The following is a 17,082-nucleotide window of genomic DNA, read 5'->3' as shown; positions in this document are numbered from 1 at the left end:
TGTTACAGATCGTCAACTTTTCTTTATTATCAGGTGTGTTTCCAGAATCACTAAAAACTGCTGTAATCAAACCTATACTGAAAAAGAACAATCTTGACAAGACACAAATGAACAACTACAGGCCGATCTCAAATCTCCCGTTTTTAAGTAAGATCATTGAAAAAGCAGTTTCTCAACAGCTCAGTTACTTCTTAAAACAGAATAATTGCTACGATGCCTTCCAGTCAGGTTTTAGACAGAATCACAGCACTGAAACCGCTCTGACCAAAGTGTTCAATGACATATGTCTGAATACAGACAGTGGAAAAATGTCAGTCTTAGTTTTACTGGATCTCAGTGCAGCATTTGATACAGTTGACCACAACATATTACTCAAACGACTGGAGAACTGGACAGGTCTTTCAGGAACTGTACTAAACTGGTTCAAAACATACGTAGAAAACAGGAAATACTTTGTATCAATAGGTAACTTCACATCTGAGCAGACAAGTATCACATGTGGAGTTCCCCAAGGTTCCATCTTGGGACCCCTTCTGTTTAACATCTACATGCTCCCACTGGCACAGATTATAAACAACAACAAAATAAACTATCACAGCTATGCAGATGACACACAAATATATATCACAATGTCACCAGGAGACCGAGGCCCTGTACAGGCTCTTGGTAAATGCATTGAGGAAATCAATGACTGGTTGTGCCACAATTTTCTCCAGCTAAACAAAAACAAAACTGAGGTAATAGTCTTTGGCGCCAAAGAAAAACGATTACAGGTCACCAGAGAACTTCAATCTATACATCTAAAAACCACAAACCAGGCGAGAAATTTGGGTGTAGTGATGGATGCAGACCTAAACTTAGAAAAACACATTAAGACAATAACAAAGTCAGCTTACTATCACCTCAAGAATATATCAAGGATAAAAGATCTGATGTCTCAACAGGACCTGGAAAAACTAGTCCATGCATTCATCTTTAGTAGGCTTGATTACTGTAACAGCATCTTTACAGGTCTACCTAAAAAATCAGTCAGACAACTACAGCTCATTCAGAACTCTGCTGCTCGAGTCCTCACTAAGACCAAAAAAGTGGACCACATCAGTCCAGCTCTGAGGTCCTTACACTGGCTGCCTGTCCGTCAGAGGATAGACTTTAAAGTTCTGATGCTGGCCTATAAAGCTCTGAATGGTTTAGGACCAAAATACATCAATGACCTCCTGACCCAGTATGAACCATCCAGATCCCTCAGGTCATCTGGATCCGGTCTTTTATCAGTTCCCAGAATCAGAACCAGACACGGAGAAGCTGCATTCAGCTTTTATGCTCCTTATATCTGGAACAAACTCCCAGAAAGCCTCAGATCAGCTGAAACACTCAGTTTATTTAAATCCAGGTTGAAGACTCACCTGTTCTCAGCTGCATTTGAATAAAGCACCAAATCCACACTTTAAGCTTAAATTTCAAAACTTACATTTAACTACTGATTTTATCTACTGTTCTGATTTTATCTGTTTTGATTTTATATACTGTTGTTTGTTTGTTTGTTAATTAGTTAGTTAGTTTATTTGCTTGTTTTAATCAATTTTAAATCATGCTTTTTATTTGTTCTTGTTTCTAATGTCTCTGTAAAGCACTTTGAATCACCTTGTTGTTGAATTGTGCTATACAAATAAACTTGCCTTGCCTTGCCTTGCCTTGCCTTGAGAGGAGACTTTGTAGAGTGGCGCAAATTCGGCGGGACAATTGGCAGACTTGTAAGGGCTGGTGGCTCAGCAGTAGAACTGTCGCCTGCCACCCGTGAATCTCGAAATCAGAAGGTAGTGACTTGTAGCCTCACGCAAGCGATGTGCTTTGATGCACAGCACGTGACAGAGTTTGTGCATCCATTTTAAGCGTCTTGAGAGGAGACTTTGGAGAGTGGAATGAATTCAGCGGGACAATTTTCGGATGTGCAAGGGTTGTTAGCTCAGCGGTAGAATTGTCGCCTGCCATGAGTAAGTCTCGAAAACTGGAGGTGTTGAGCTCTATCCTCACGCGTTGATGCGCAGTTCGGCCACACATTTTTTGGATGTCCTGTCACACACTTCACCTTCAAGATGCGAGATCTAGAACAGGGATCAATCCAAATCATTCTACCATTGCCCGTGGAAAGCCTTCCCATCTGTTTGATTTCAAGACTCACACGTGGCAGGCGATCCTCCCCTATGGATTCGTGCTGGCCCTCTGGAACCACTTCATCCAACTTTCACCACAATTCCTCTTTCTTTTCTCAGGTCAGAATTGCGGGACACCACACGTTGGCTCCCAAATGACTCCTACCTGTTATTTCTTCTTGGACACTTTGTCCAGGTAGCCCATCCTGGGCTTGAAGAACTGGCAAGTCTGCTTCATTTTTTGTCGGCTTCAAAGAATGGTTCGTTTTGGGGGGAGATTGTGCCTTGAGCCTCGCTTGATACACAGTACGTGGCAAAGGCAACCCATCCATTGTCTATCGCTTGTCCCTTTCGGGTAAGCCGGAGGTGGGTCAAAACACAGTTTCCCTGACCGGGAATCGAACCCGGGCCGCGGCGGTGAGAGCGCCGAATCCTGACCACTAGACCATCAGGGAGGTGCAACAGAGTTGTCTTGATGAGTGACGCGTGGCTGTATCGGGCTATATTTTCCATTGCGCCTCGAGAGGAGCGCTTGGGCAATGGCACGAATTCGGTGAGAAAACTGTCACTTCCGTGAGCATTGGTGGTTCAGTGGTAGAATTCTCGCCTGCCACGTGGGAGGCCCGGGTTCGATTCCCGGCCAATGCAGAGATCCTTTATGCGTGGGGGCATTAAGTTTGTTCTCGCTCACGGCCAGACGGCATCAAGATTTGGAACAAGAAGTCTGTGCAAACCAAACTTGGGTTGGACATCGTATCTGCATTAAGTCAAGATGTTGTTGAGAGGAGACTTTGTACAGTGGCGCGAATTCGGCGGCACAATTGGCAGACTTAGAATTGTCCCCTGCCAGCGCCAGTGGGTGACTAAATATATGTTTACAGACATTGCTGGTAAACCCGTGTGTCTTATTAGTGCAGCCAATGTGGCTGTAATTAAGGAATTTAATTTAAGACGGCACTACGAGACAAAAGAAGAGCGGTCCGTTTTGGGGGAAGATGGTGTCTTGAGCCTCGCTTGATACACAGTACGTGGCAAAGGCAACCCATCCATTGTCTACCGCTTGTCCCTTTCAGGTAAGCCGGAGCTGGGTCAAAACACCGTTTTTAGGATCTCCTGTGGCACTCTTCACCTCCAAAGCCCGTTCAGGGCTTAAATACCTGGGGAATCGCCTTTGTTTATCCAAGCTGAATTTCTTTTCTGTGCAGCTTCGAGAAATCGTCCATTTTCCACTTGCCCGTCAGTCTCGTTGGCGCAGTAGGCAGCGCGTCAGTCTCATAATCTGAAGGTCGTGAGTTCGAGCCTCACACGAGGCAGGTGTTTTGGTACAGAGTTGGTCCATCCATTTTGTACAGCTTCTACCCATTTCGAGGACTCTGAAGCATAAGAACCATCCGTTTGTAGTGGATTTTCAGCCTCCTCTGATGCGAGATCTAGAACAGGGATCAATCCAAATCATTCTACCATTGCCCGTGGAAAGCCTTCCCATCTGTTTGATTTCAAGACTCACACGTGGCAGGCGATCCTCCCCTATGGATTCGTGCTGGCCCTCTGGAACCACTTCATCCAACTTTCACCACAATTCCTCTTTCTTTTCTCAGGTCAGAATTGCGGGACACCACACGTTGGCTCCCAAATGACTCCTACCTGTTATTTCTTCTTGGACACTTTGTCCAGGTAGGGTTAGGAATGTCTTTGCATTGGAAGCGGATGAGCAAGGGCTGATAATTGGTTATCAGCAGCTCCCGAGCTGAGTCTCTGGAGGTTGCCTGGAGTTCCTTTGCCAACGGGGTCCATTGAGAGGGATAATTTGAAGTCATTCTTGCCTGACTGTTAAGTTGGAACAAGAAGTCTATGCAAACCAAACTTGGGTTGGACATCGTGTCTGCATTAAGTCAAGATGTTGTTGAGAGGAGACTTTGTAGAGTGGCGCAAATTTGGCGGGACAATTGGCAGACTTGTAAGGGCTGGTGGCTCAGCAGTAGAACTGTCGCCTGCCACCCGTGAATCTCGAAATCAGAAGGTAGTGACTTGTAGCCTCACGCAAGCGATGTGCTTTGATGCACAGCACGTGACAGAGTTTGTGCATCCATTTTAAGCGTCTTGAGAGGAGACTTTGGAGAGTGGAATGAATTCAGCGGGACAATTTTCGGATGTGCAAGGGTTGTTAGCTCAGCGGTAGAATTGTCGCCTGCCATGAGTAAGTCTCGAAAACTGGAGGTGTTGAGCTCTATCCTCACGCGAGGCATGTGTTGATGCGCAGTTCGGCCACACATTTTTTGGATGTCCTGTCACACACTTCACCTTCAAGATGGCAGCCCATCCTGGGCTTGAAGAACTGGCAAGTCTGCTTCATTTGTTGACGGCTTCAAAGAATGGTTCGTTTTGGGGGGAGATTGTGCCTTGAGCCTCGCTTGATACACAGTACGTGGCAAAGGTAACCCATCCATTGTCTATCGCTTGTCCCTTTCGGGTAAGCCGGAGGTGGGTCAAAACACAGTTTCCCTGACCGGGAATCGAACCCGGGCCGCGGCGGTGAGAGCGCCGAATCCTGACCACTAGACCATCAGGGAGGTGTGACAGAGTTGTCTTGATGAGTGACGCGTGGCTGTATCGGGCTATATTTTCCATTGCGCCTCGAGAGGAGCGCTTGGGCAATGGCACGAATTCGGTGAGAAAACTGTCACTTCCGTGACCATTGGTGGTTCAGTGGTAGAATTCTCGCCTGCCACGTTGGAGGCCCGGGTTCGATTCCCGGCCAATGCAGAGATCCTTTATGCGTGGGGTCTTGGGGGGCATTAAGTTTGTTCTCGCTCACGGCCAGACGGCATCAAGATTTGGAACAAGAAGTCTGTGCAAACCAAACTTGGGTTGGACATCGTATCTGCATTAAGTCAAGATGTTGTTGAGAGGAGACTTTGTACAGTGGCGCGAATTCGGCGGCACAATTGGCAGACTTAGAATTGTCCCCTGCCAGCGCCAGTGGGTGACTAAATATATGTTTACAGACATTGCTGGTAAACCCGTGTGTCTTATTAGTGCAGCCAATGTGGCTGTAATTAAGGAATTTAATTTAAGACGGCACTACGAGACAAAAGAAGAGCGGTCCGTTTTGGGGGAAGATGGTGTCTTGAGCCTCGCTTGATACACAGTACGTGGCAAAGGCAACCCATCCATTGTCTACCGCTTGTCCCTTTCAGGTAAGCCGGAGCTGGGTCAAAACACCGTTTTTAGGATCTCCTGTGGCACTCTTCACCTCCAAAGCCCGTTCAGGGCTTAAATACCTGGGGAATCGCCTTTGTTTATCCAAGCTGAATTTCTTTTCTGTGCAGCTTCGAGAAATCGTCCATTTTCCACTTGCCCGTCAGTCTCGTTGGCGCAGTAGGCAGCGCGTCAGTCTCATAATCTGAAGGTCGTGAGTTCGAGCCTCACATGAGGCAGGTGTTTTGGTACAGAGTTGGTCCATCCATTTTGTACAGCTTCTACCCATTTCGAGGACTCTGAAGCATAAGAACCATCCGTTTGTAGTGGATTTTCAGCCTCCTCTGATGCGAGATCTAGAACAGGGATCAATCCAAATCATTCTACCATTGCCCGTGGAAAGCCTTCCCATCTGTTTGATTTCAAGACTCACACGTGGCAGGCGATCCTCCCCTATGGATTCGTGCTGGCCCTCTGGAACCACTTCATCCAACTTTCACCACAATTCCTCTTTCTTTTCTCAGGTCAGAATTGCGGGACACCACACGTTGGCTCCCAAATGACTCCTACCTGTTATTTCTTCTTGGACACTTTGTCCAGGTAGGGTTAGGAATGTCTTTGCATTGGAAGCGGATGAGCAAGGGCTGATAATTGGTTATCAGCAGCTCCCGAGCTGAGTCTCTGGAGGTTGCCTGGAGTTCCTTTGCCAACGGGGTCCATTGAGAGGGATAATTTGAAGTCATTCTTGCCTGACTGTTAAGTTGGAACAAGAAGTCTATGCAAACCAAACTTGGGTTGGACATCGTGTCTGCATTAAGTCAAGATGTTGTTGAGAGGAGACTTTGTAGAGTGGCGCAAATTTGGCGGGACAATTGGCAGACTTGTAAGGGCTGGTGGCTCAGCAGTAGAACTGTCGCCTGCCACCCGTGAATCTCGAAATCAGAAGGTAGTGACTTGTAGCCTCACGCAAGCGATGTGCTTTGATGCACAGCACGTGACAGAGTTTGTGCATCCATTTTAAGCGTCTTGAGAGGAGGCTTTGGAGAGTGGAATGAATTCAGCGGGACAATTTTCGGATGTGCAAGGGTTGTTAGCTCAGCGGTAGAATTGTCGCCTGCCATGAGTAAGTCTCGAAAACTGGAGGTGTTGAGCTCTATCCTCACGCGAGGCATGTGTTGATGCGCAGTTCGGCCACACATTTTTTGGATGTCCTGTCACACACTTCACCTTCAAGATGCGAGATCTAGAACAGGGATCAATCCAAATCATTCTACCATTGCCCGTGGAAAGCCTTCCCATCTGTTTGATTTCAAGACTCACACGTGGCAGGCGATCCTCCCCTATGGATTCGTGCTGGCCCTCTGGAACCACTTCATCCAACTTTCACCACAATTCCTCTTTCTTTTCTCAGGTCAGAATTGCGGGACACCACACGTTGGCTCCCAAATGACTCCTACCTGTTATTTCTTCTTGGACACTTTGTCCAGGTAGCCCATCCTGGGCTTGAAGAACTGGCAAGTCTGCTTCATTTTTTGTCGGCTTCAAAGAATGGTTCGTTTTGGGGGGAGATTGTGCCTTGAGCCTCGCTTGATACACAGTACGTGGCAAAGGCAACCCATCCATTGTCTATCGCTTGTCCCTTTCGGGTAAGCCGGAGGTGGGTCAAAACACAGTTTCCCTGACCGGGAATCGAACCCGGGCCGCGGCGGTGAGAGCGCCGAATCCTGACCACTAGACCATCAGGGAGGTGCGACAGAGTTGTCTTGATGAGTGACGCGTGGCTGTATCGGGCTATATTTTCCATTGCGCCTCGAGAGGAGCGCTTGGGCAATGGCGTGAATTCGGTGAGAAAATTGTCACTTCCGTGAGCATTGGTGGTTCAGTGGTAGAATTCTCACCTGCCACGCGGGAGGCCCGGGTTCGATTCCCGGCCAATGCACAGTTCCTTTATGCGTGGGGTCTTGGGGGGCATTAAGTTTGTTCTCGCTCACGGCCAGACGGCATCAAGATTTGGAACAAGAAGTCTGTGCAAACCAAACTTGGGTTGGACATCGTATCTGCATTAAGTCAAGATGTTGTTGAGAGGAGACTTTGTACAGTGGCGCGAATTCGGCGGCACAATTGGCAGACTTAGAATTGTCCCCTGCCAGCGCCAGTGGGTGACTAAATATATGTTTACAGACATTGCTGGTAAACCCGTGTGTCTTATTAGTGCAGCCAATGTGGCTGTAATTAAGGAATTTAATTTAAGACGGCACTACGAGACAAAAGAAGAGCGGTCCGTTTTGGGGGAAGATGGTGTCTTGAGCCTCGCTTGATACACAGTACGTGGCAAAGGCAACCCATCCATTGTCTACCGCTTGTCCCTTTCAGGTAAGCCGGAGCTGGGTCAAAACACCGTTTTTAGGATCTCCTGTGGCACTCTTCACCTCCAAAGCCCGTTCAGGGCTTAAATACCTGGGGAATCGCCTTTGCTGAATTTCTTTTCTGTGCAGCTTCGAGAAATCGTCCATTTTCCAGTTGCCCGTCAGTCTCGTTGGCGCAGTAGGCAGCGCGTCAGTCTCATGATCTGAAGGTCGTGAGTTCGAGCCTCACACGAGGCAGGTCTTTTGGTACAGAGTTGGTCCATCCATTTTGTACAGCTTCTACCCATTTCGAGGACGATAGAGCCTAAGAACCATCTGTTTGTTGTGGATTTTCAGCCTCCTCTGATGCGAGATCTTTTCTCGATTTTTGAGAAAATTAAAAGATTTTAAGTGCCCCTTACAGTGCGGAAAATACGGTAAACTTCCCTTGCTATTCATCCCCAAAGATTTTCAATTCGATTTAGATCAGGGTAATGCGCAGTATGTTCCAGAAGAGTGATGTTATTCTCCTGGAAGAAGTCCCTTGTCCTGCAGGCATTGTATACTGTAGCATTGACCTGTTGAAAAACCCAGTCGTCACCATGCAGACAAGAGCCCTCAGTCACGAGGGATCCTCTCTGCAACATCTGGACATATCCAGCGGCCATTTGACCCCCCTGCACATCCTGAAGTTCCATTGTTCCACTGAAGGAAAAAGCACCCCAAACCATTATGGTGCCCCCTCCACTATGCAGCGTAAAAAACATCTCAGGTGGATCTGCTTGTCATGCCAGTAACGTTGGAAACCATCAGGACCATCAAAGTTCAATTTTTTCTCATCAGAGAATAAAACTTTCTTTCACCTTTCAGTGCCTCATGTTTGTTCTTTTGTCCAAACAGTCAGTTCTGTGGCGTTCAAGGAGACGAGGCCTTTAAAGATGTTATTTTGTTTTTGAAGCCCTTCAGTCTCAGATGCCGTCTGAAGGTTATGGAGCTCAAGTCCATCATAACCCTCAGGTTCATTTAACAAATTCCAAATGACTGTCTTACTGCGTCCCACCTCAGCAACGATGGCGCGAGAGACCCTGCTTATGCAGTTCAACAGCCCAACCACATTCAAAAAGGGAATTTTTTTGCCTTTGCCATCTGAACATCACGACAGTGTGACTACCTGACAGAAAATGACAATGAATTCACATTTTTGCACAGATTTGGCCTTTTAAAGGAATGTAGTCCTAAACTATTGATCAGCTGCAAGCCTGTTTCAGTTTAAGCACTGTTTTCAATAAATTGCATGCTCAAAAAAAGGTTTTATCTCACTCCCATTTCTTCTTGTTGCATGTTGAAGCTCTACATTATTTAAATCCTACTATGCAAAATATGATTTTTTTGCCATTTTTCAAGTGGTCTTAATCTTTTGATTGGGACTGTAGTTTGTAGGGTTATATGCTGTCTTTTGAACAGTTCACTCACTTATTATCTTCACATTAATGTCAGAGGGATGTTTCAGGAATGGACACAGTGAGGTAAGACTTTGTCATGACTGTATGTAGTAGAGCAGGATTCAAGATTCTTTATTTGTCACATGTGAAATGTGTCTTGAAATGCTCCTCAACTTGTGCAAAAAAGAGAACATTAAAGAGGACATGAACAAATGTCTGGCTAATTTTTATACTGGCCCCGATTTTGTAGTTTTCTTAGGTAAACCAGTTTGCCAACAGGAAGAACAGATCAAACATACCTACTAGTACGTGACCACTGAATGTGGTCACGTACTAGTAGGCTGAAAGAGTAAAGAACCTCTGTTGTGGAGCTTAGAAAAGTACTATAGATATAACATCTTATAAAAATTGCTCCCTTTTTAGCTCCTTGATGGCGTTAAATCCAAGTTGAATCCTCTCCACAAAGCTCCTGTTAATATTCCTTTTAAGGGAAAGAGGTCGGAAAGTAAGCACTTTTCCCAAGATCAGAGTTAGATTATAAGTGTCTGCTGAGGCCAAACACACACACACACACACACACACACACACACACACACACACACACACACACACACACACACACTCCATCAAGGTCAATAGTTTCTCAACTTCAATCAGGCGGTGCACGATAGCATCCCTTGACTCTATTTCTCTATTTTGAATGAAGTGATGTCTGGGGTTGGAAGTCAGACATGCAAAGTGCCTGAATCAGCAGATTAAAGTGCTGATTTTAGTGCCACCTTACTCAGTGAGTGGAAACGACACCAGGGGAAGGAGAGAAGTGAACTGGAGAGCTGGAGGACCTTAAATCTTAAGTTTGACTGTGCTGACTGCAGAGGGGTGACAGATGAATGAGCATTTCTGGAGTTGCTACATCCAAAGGCCTCAGAAGTCGTTTCATTTCTAGGGAGTCTGGAAGTTTGTGTGTTGACACCAGGCCAAACTAGAAATGCCAAAGTGTACAGTTATAACATAATAATAATAATAATAATAATAATAATAATAATAGGGAGTTGAACTTTGCTCCCAACAAAAACAAAAAATATGAAACAGTTTGACCTGCCTTTTAGCCCTCAACAGTGTCAAAGATGGACCTAACAACTGTGATGTCGCTCTCTGGTTAGTGAATTCCTGTTACGAAACCTCGAGCTGACTCTTTTGACTGTTGCCACCTATGTATTTTTAATCTGGATGTGATGAGTGGAACTGATGACGCTACAGCCAGGATAATCTAATAATGATCGTAACTTACAAAAAGAGCTTCATGTGTTACGGCCGAGACCGTTTTGGACGAGTGACAGGACTCAAACGCAGGACGCCGAACAGCTCGTAAGTAGATTTTAAGAATAAAGTTTAATGTTTCCACAAATATTCATAAACAAAAGGTGAGAGTAGACAAGTACGACGTTCCACCACTGAAACTAAGTAATGATCTGGTCCGGGTCAGAGAGGACAGCTATTCCAGGGATTGGACTGGAAAGCAAGTCACATTTGATCCAGGAAAAGGTCGGGGTCACTGTAACAGAGTGCAGATGTTCAGATACGGATAAGGAGACATATGAATATGTTGCTGATTCAGAATCCTCCTTCGTACTGCGTACTTGCCAAAGGAGGTCGGAGATGACGTAGAGGGGTAAGTAGTCCGGGTGTGAAATCCAAAAAACTCCTGGCGTGGAGGCAGAGAGGCAGGTAGGTAATCTGGGTAATAGCCTGTGGGACTGCCAGATGGTCCAGCATCCAAGTAGGTGCTCTTCGACAGGGGTTGACAGTTGGGTGTAGTTAAGAGAGAGGCGCACAAAAGACAAACATACAGTGAGGCAAGGTGATTCACAAAATACATAGGGAATGATGGTGGTGGCCTGCACTGACTGATGTTAGCAGAGAATCTGGCGAAGAGAGATTGAGTACGCTGGCCTTATGAGTCCCCGGCTAAATTACTCACAGGTGTAAGCGATGAGCAAAAACACTGAGGCCCCTCCCCGGGGTGGAGACGCCGGCTCGGAGGGAGACACACTGGCACACACCCGGACCATGACAGTACCCCCCCCTCAAGGGACGCCACCTGGCGGCCGACCAGCACCCGCCCCACGACGTGACCTAAGAAAATCAGAAACCATCACAGAGTCAAGCATCAAAGAACGAGGAACCCAAGAACGCTCCTCCGGCCCATAACCCTCCCAGTCCACCAAAAACTGCAGCCCCCTACCCCGCCGCCGCACACCCAGAATGCGCCGGACAGAGAACGCAGGGTGCCCATCAATGAGCCGGGCGGGAGGCGAGGGCACCGGAGGCGGGCACAGACGACTAGACACCACCGGCTTCACCTGAGAAACGTGAAAGACCGGGTGAATCCGCAAGGCAGCAGGCAAACGGAGCTTGACAGCCGTGGGGCTGAGGACCCTGTCCACAGAATAGGGGCCGATGTAACGAGGAGACAACTTGCGGGAGGATGCCCTGAGAGGGATGTCCTTCGCGGCGAGCCACACCTTCTGTCCCGGTGAATAAACGGGCGCAGGAGACCGGCGACGGTCGGCACAGCAACGTTGGCGAGCCACAGCACGCAACAGCGCCTCCCGCGTACGAGACCAGACCCGACGGCAGCGCTGCAGATGATGCTGGACCGAGGGGACAGCAAGATCAGCCTCCTCCTCCGGAAACAGGGGCGGCTGATAACCCAAAGAGGCCTCGAACGGTGACAACCCAGTAGCAGACGAAACCAAGGAGTTGTGGGCATATTCCACCCACGGCAGATATGAGGCCCAAGTCGCAGGGTTATGACAGGTCACACAGCGGAGCGCGGCCTCAAGCTCCTGATTTAAACGTTCCGTCTGGCCGTTCGTCTGAGGATGGTAACCAGAGCTCAGACAAGGCCTGGCCCCCAAAGCAGCGCAAAAAGAACCCCAAACTTGAGACGAGAACTGCGGAAAATATCCAGTGAGCAGCAGTTCTCCTGGGGAAAATGTCTTGCTGAGGTCGAAGGAGAATGGCCAGACTGCTTCAAGCTTATTCGAAGGCAACAATAACACAAAAAAACACACAACCAAAAGTATACAGTAGAGCATCTCAACAGCAGCAGAAGACCACACCAGATCCCACTTCTGTCAGTTAAAAATAGCAAAACTGAGGCTACAGTTTAATAATAATAATAATAATGGATTGGATTTATATAGCGCTTTTCAAGACACACAAAGCGCTTTACAATGCCACTATTCATTCACTCTCGCATTCATACACTGGTGGAGGCAAGCTACGGTTGTAGCCACAGCTGCCCTGGGGCAGACTGACAGAAGCGAGGCTGCCATTTCGCGCCATCGGCCCCTCTGGCCAACACCAGTAGGCGGTAGGGTAAAGTGTCTTGCCCAAGGACACAATGACCAGGACAGAGAGCCCAGGGATCGAACCGGTGACCTTCCGGTTACAGATACGCTTCCCAGTTTACACCAACTCACCAAAATTTGAAGATTTGAAAAACATTTTCCAATCTTATAAATTTTAATTTCTGCTGCAACATTCAAATCAAATCACTTTTATTGTCACATCACATGTGCAGGTACACTGTTACAGTACATGTGAGTCAAATTCTTGTGTGCGAGCTTCACAGCAACAGAGGTGGGCAAAAATACAATAACATAAGAACAAGCAAAATATAAGAATGGCTAAATCTGAGAATTCTATGAATAAATATATGTACAATATAAGAGTGTATGCATATTAGTGAATGTGTATACTAAATATGTATATCTACGTGTGTGTGTGTGTGTGTGTGTGTGTGTGTGTGTATACATATTTTACTAATTAAATAGAGTAAACAATAAAACAAAATATATAAAATATACAGAGGTTAGTAGTTGGATATTGTGCAAAACAAGTGGCATTAATGTATGGAGTGCATAATGTTGAAGTTCCAGTAGTGAAGGTGAGGTGTCTATGGCCTGTCTATGTCTATGGTTCAGCAGTCTGATGGCCTGGTGGAAAAAGCTGTCTCTCAGTCTGCCGGTTCGGGACCGGATGCTGCAGAACCTTCTTCCCGATGGAAGTAGTCTGAACAGTTTATGGCTGGGGTGACTGGAGTCCTTGATGATCCTCCCCGCTTTCCTCATGCACCGCTTCCTGCAGATGTCCTGGAGGGAGGGAAGCTCACCTCCAATTAGCCGTTTAGAACACCGCACTACTCTCTGGAGAGTTTTGCGGTTGTAAGCGGTGCTGTTGCCATACCAGGTGGTGATGCATCCAGTGAGGATGCTCTCAATGGCACAACGATAGAAGGTCCTGAGGATGCGGGGGCTCATGCCGAATCTTTTCAGTCTCCTGAGAAAGAAGAGGCGCTGTTGCGCCTTCTTCACCGTTTTGTTTATGTGTACTGACCACGTAAGATCCTCAGCCAGATGTACACCAAGGAACCGGAAGCTGCTCACTCTCTCCACAGCAGCGCCGTTGATGGTGATGGGGGTGTGTACTTCTCTGCACCTCCGGAAGTCCACTATAAACTCCTTTGTCTTTGCGACGTTGAAGGTGAGATGGTTGTCTTGACACCAGTGGGTCAGGGCGCTGACCTCCACCCTGTAGGCTGTCTCATCACCTTTGGTGATAAGACTGTAGTGTCATCCGCAAACTTCACAATGATGTTGGAGTTGTTAGTGGCCTTGCAGTCGTAGGTATAGAGTGAGTACAGGAGAGGTCAGTACACACCCCTGTGGAGCACCAGTGTTCAGTGTGATGGGGGATGAGGTGACTGCTTGCCGTCTGTCAGACAGGAAGTTAAGGATCCAGCTGCAGAGGGAGCTGCTCAGTCCTAGATCCTGCAGTTTCCTGTCCAGCTTCGAGGGAACGATGGTATTTGCTCACGATGGGGGTCAGGGCTACCAGTCGCCAGTTGTTCAATGAGGAGATTGTGGAGGATTTGGGTACAGGGACAATGGTGGCCATTTTGAAGCAGGCTGGGACTACAGACAGAGAGAGGGAAAGGCTGAAGATGTGTGTGTACACTCCAGCCAGCTGAGCATGACTTGAGGAATCCCGTCCGGACCAGTAGCTTTGCGTGCGTTCACCTTCCTGAAGCACTTCCGCACATCCTCCTCAGACACAGTGTGCGCACACTGTCCGGTCTCACATGATCACTGTTAGATCTCAATCCAACAGAGGACCTTTGGGATATGGTGGAACAGGAAATTCTCATCATGGGCGTGCAGCCAACAAATCCACAGCAATTGTTTGATGCTGCCATGTCAACATGGACAAAAATCAGTGAAGAATGTTTCCAGCAACTTTTTTGAATCTGTGCCATTAAGAAATGAGACAGCTCAGAAGGCAAAGAGGGTCCAAACCAGTATTAGAAAGGTGTAACTCATAAATTATGCAGTAAGTGTAGCTTTCAAACAACCACAAGTCTTTCTGCAACCACAGGATTTGCCCTCTTGCTGGACATGAGTAAGAATAACAATTTAAGGCACTTCCACATTGGCTTCACTTTTCCGACCCAGAAGCTACATTCATCTTTTATCTTGTTTATCCTCTTCGGGTGACACATTTAAATACTGAAAACCAAACAAACCAAAACATACATCAAAATATCAGGTAACACAATTTTTTTTGTAATTATAGTTCATAGTTAAAAGTTTATGAAAAAATTTCACCAACTGAAAATAAAATCTTCCTTGGACATATCTGTATAAAACACACTGATAGTGTTATTTGTTATCAGTTTGTGGAAACATTTCCAACTTTTATCTTCTGATACTCAAATGTGTATAGATTGATTCTGATTTGGGAGGATAAATAACGTGTATGGTTGTTGTTTGATATTTAAAACTTCTTTTTATTCAACCTCCCCTTTATATTTTAGGTGCCAGAGGCGATTGGTTTGTGTTTTGAGATTATTCTTTTATATTTCTGTTTTTCTTTTGTTTTATAAAATGAAAGTAGCAAAAAAAAGGAAGTCAATACCATAGATCAGGCTACAGACTTTAATGTTACAGGATTTGTATTTAGTGCATTGACAGAGGCGAGGCTGCCGGACACTGGCGCCACCGGGCCCTCTGACCACCACCAGTAGGCAACGGGTGAAGTGTCTTGCCCAAGGACACAACGACCGAGACTGTCCAAGCCAGGGCTCGAACCGGCAACCTTCCAATTACAAGGCGAACTCCCAACTCTTGAGCCACGATCGAGAAATTAAATGTTTCAGTATTTATATATAAATATTACAAAAGCCAGTTTATATAAAGGCCCTGTTGTGAAATAGTGCCAGTCACTGTTTTAAAGTCATTAAGAGTTGTATAAGGGTATTTGTTGACCCCTTTTTAGACTTTGCGTTCTTTCTATCCTGAGCCCTCCGCTTTCCGTAGAGTCTGTCACAACAACGGCAGCAGCTGAGCCGGGCCTGAGAGCAGGAAACAAATAAGAGGTCTCACTCTATTGTAGTTTCTTTTTAAAGCTTGCCCATTGGACTGTGTGTGGCATTTAAACCTGACATTTGTGAGGAAAAGCATAATATTCCTATTTCTATGCTGTTTTAAAAACAGTCTGCCAGTCTGCCCCAGGGGCTCCTGCTTTTGGGCATGCTCAAAACACCTCACATCCAGAGGCATCCCAGAAGTGCTGTTGTCAGAGGTAACTTTGCCCTTGGTCTCCTCAATTGGTTCTAGGTAAGGGGCCACACTGAGTTAGATTCAAACTACCCTTGCGAAGTTAAAAACATTGCTTTACCTCACTCTGGATTCAAGTTGTGGATAACCTGCACAAGGAACCATGAGGATCTAGTGCTCCGGTGGCTAAGATGCAAAAGCCCTGGCGGTCCAGGGTTTAAAGTCCACAATTTGTGCTCTTGAGCAATAGTTCTCCAGGCTGTCTTCAGATTTTTTAAGCGTCCGATTGGAAAAAGCATGACAATGATCCCAAACATACTGCCAATGCAATAAAAATATACCTGGAAAGAAAAACACACTGTGAATCAATCAGTCACGGACTGGCCTCCCCAGAACCCAGACTTCAACATTATTGAAGCAGTGTGGGATCATGTTGACAGAGAACAGAACAAAAGGCAGAAACATCCAAAGAAAATCTTTGAATGTCCTTCGAGAAGCCTGGAGAACTATTTCTGAAGACTACTTAAAGAAATGCAACAAAGCTGCCTAAGAGTCTGCACGTTTCAATTAAGCTTTATTGCTATTTCCCATTTTCCAAGAAAAATACACTGATGTGAGAAGTGGCTCATTTTTGCACAGTGCTGTATTTACTGTTAGTTTTTTGGATATAATAAACATGTCTGCCTGACTATGTTCGTCCAATGTGTTACATTTTAATCTGTGAACTTTCTACTGATGCCCTGACACTTTCCCGCCTATGAAAGCCTGCTAATATGACAGATAATACGATCTGAAGGCGACTCCTCTCACCAAAAGCTGAAATCTTCCAACTTGTGATACCAACAACACGTCCTATAAAAAATATGTGTGCTGTCCCTTTAAGGCGCGCTCTCTTCGTTCCGGCTCGCTCCCGCGGAGGAGTGGGACCTCCTGACAGTTGGACGATCTTCAGCGTGTCAACATTACAGAAATGAGCAGCAGACAGCGTCTAAACACGCTCACTACCGCGTGTGTCAGCGACCTCTTTACGTGAACACCTCGAGGAGCAGCGCAGACGGCCGGCTGGTGAGGAAATGTATCTTTAATAAATGTATTTTTAAAATCCAGAAAACAGAGCAGCGACACCTGTGGTTTCAACTAGCTCTGTGGCTAATCAGCTAATGTTATCTACCGGCGGCTAATAACATGCCTGAGGAGTTTTAAGGGGTTAAATATATAAAAATGTGCCCTTAGCACTTTTATTGTGACACCCCAGTCTGTTGGCTTGTGTTTCAGGGGTTTCCTTCTGGATATTCCCCCATAGTTCAGTCACTGTGGCTGG

General features: G+C 46.3%; 1 protein-coding gene and 9 non-coding genes across 11 annotated transcripts in view; 7 read left to right on the top strand and 3 right to left on the bottom strand.

Moving 5' to 3' along the window:
- Positions 1 to 2,536: 2,536 nt before the first annotated feature.
- On the bottom strand, positions 2,537 to 2,608 carry trnae-cuc (transfer RNA glutamic acid (anticodon CUC)). Its single transcript has one exon. It is a non-coding gene; the product is annotated as a tRNA-Glu (tRNA).
- Positions 2,609 to 2,730: 122 nt separating this feature from the next.
- Positions 2,731 to 2,801, top strand: trnag-gcc (transfer RNA glycine (anticodon GCC)). The gene has a single exon. It is a non-coding gene; the product is annotated as a tRNA-Gly (tRNA).
- Positions 2,802 to 3,393: 592 nt separating this feature from the next.
- trnam-cau (transfer RNA methionine (anticodon CAU)) lies at positions 3,394 to 3,466 on the top strand. The gene has a single exon. It is a non-coding gene; the product is annotated as a tRNA-Met (tRNA).
- Positions 3,467 to 4,651: 1,185 nt separating this feature from the next.
- On the bottom strand, positions 4,652 to 4,723 carry trnae-cuc (transfer RNA glutamic acid (anticodon CUC)). The gene has a single exon. It is a non-coding gene; the product is annotated as a tRNA-Glu (tRNA).
- A 122-nt stretch (positions 4,724 to 4,845) lies between these two features.
- trnag-gcc (transfer RNA glycine (anticodon GCC)) lies at positions 4,846 to 4,916 on the top strand. Its single transcript has one exon. It is a non-coding gene; the product is annotated as a tRNA-Gly (tRNA).
- Positions 4,917 to 5,517: 601 nt separating this feature from the next.
- trnam-cau (transfer RNA methionine (anticodon CAU)) lies at positions 5,518 to 5,590 on the top strand. The gene has a single exon. It is a non-coding gene; the product is annotated as a tRNA-Met (tRNA).
- A 1,435-nt stretch (positions 5,591 to 7,025) lies between these two features.
- trnae-cuc (transfer RNA glutamic acid (anticodon CUC)) lies at positions 7,026 to 7,097 on the bottom strand. Its single transcript has one exon. It is a non-coding gene; the product is annotated as a tRNA-Glu (tRNA).
- A 122-nt stretch (positions 7,098 to 7,219) lies between these two features.
- trnag-gcc (transfer RNA glycine (anticodon GCC)) lies at positions 7,220 to 7,290 on the top strand. Its single transcript has one exon. It is a non-coding gene; the product is annotated as a tRNA-Gly (tRNA).
- Positions 7,291 to 7,881: 591 nt separating this feature from the next.
- trnam-cau (transfer RNA methionine (anticodon CAU)) lies at positions 7,882 to 7,954 on the top strand. Its single transcript has one exon. It is a non-coding gene; the product is annotated as a tRNA-Met (tRNA).
- An 8,729-nt stretch (positions 7,955 to 16,683) lies between these two features.
- Positions 16,684 to 17,082, top strand: part of als2b (alsin Rho guanine nucleotide exchange factor ALS2 b) — a 30,197-nt gene continuing 29,798 nt past the window's right edge. For both annotated transcript variants that reach the window (XM_085348854.1, XM_085348853.1), the window contains exon 1: positions 16,684 to 16,826. The gene's annotated coding sequence lies outside the window, so the exon portion shown is untranslated. The remainder of the gene's footprint in view (positions 16,827 to 17,082) is intronic.

This window comes from Diplotaxodon limnothrissa, linkage group LG23 (genome assembly GCF_057381915.1).
Source record: "Diplotaxodon limnothrissa isolate DT_005_m linkage group LG23, D_limnothrissa_male_GT1.1, whole genome shotgun sequence".
NCBI lineage: Eukaryota > Metazoa > Chordata > Actinopteri > Cichliformes > Cichlidae > Diplotaxodon > Diplotaxodon limnothrissa.
Note: the sequence above shows the minus strand (reverse complement) of the source record. Positions and strands in the feature narration are given on the sequence as shown.